The sequence below is a fragment of the Ursus maritimus genome, unplaced genomic scaffold, assembly GCF_017311325.1.
Source record: "Ursus maritimus isolate PB19 unplaced genomic scaffold, ASM1731132v1 scaffold_9, whole genome shotgun sequence".
In the NCBI taxonomy this organism is placed as follows: Eukaryota; Metazoa; Chordata; class Mammalia; order Carnivora; family Ursidae; genus Ursus; species Ursus maritimus.
The window spans coordinates 71530377-71531354 of NW_024427107.1; positions in this window are offsets into that span (position 1 = coordinate 71530377).

The window sequence follows — 978 nt, forward strand, 5'->3', positions numbered from 1 at the left end:
AATTTGTGGTAATTTGTTACGGCAGTGATAGCAAACTGATACAGTGTCCAATTAATGACTTACTGCCATGATTGCTCTTATGAAAGATAGATAGATAGATAGATAGATAGATAGATAGATAGATAGATAGATAGATGACAGGTACATAGATATAATTTGCTGATGACCTCATTTATTTACTAGTATAGTATTTTTTTCAAACCAAGTTCACTAAATACAAATAAGATAAAGAGTGATATTTTTATATTACCATTTTAAGCAAAGACAGTTTTCTCCATACAGGTGTCTAGCTGGACGATACCATACAGAACAACTTTGTTTTTTTTTTAATGATTTTTTATTATATTATATTAGTCACCATACAGTACATCCCCGGTTTCTGATGTAAGGCTCGATGATTCATTAGTTGTGTATAACACCCAGTGCACCATGCAATACGTGCCCTCCTTACTGCCCATCACCGGTCTATCCCATTAAGTCAAGCAGAGAAAGACAACTATCATATGATTTCTCTCATCTATGGAACATAAGAACTAGGATGATCAGTAGGGGAAGAAAGGGATAAAGAAAGGGGGGGTAATCAGAAGGGGGAATGAAACATGAGAGACTATGGACTATGAGAAACAAACTGAGGGGGAATGGGACATACAGAACAACTTTGAATTGCAGGCTACGTTTGCTTCAAGAACTTATTCCAAGGGAGCATCTTCTATAACCCTTCAGCCAGCTGGGCGACTGCACCGTTTTTATGCATTTCAAGGCATTTTGGTGTTTTTCTTTTTCTTTTTTTCTTTTTTCTTTTTTCTTTTTTTTTGGCCCTTAAAGATTTTTTTCTCTTATATCTTTATTTTAATTGCACTTAAGTGGAAGGTAATCATGAGCCCCAAGAAGGCTGAAAACTTTGTAAAGAAAATGGTTCAAAAGAAGAATGTGCTTTCCCAAAGAAAGTCTCTCTCCTGCCCATTCTTCACTAACCTG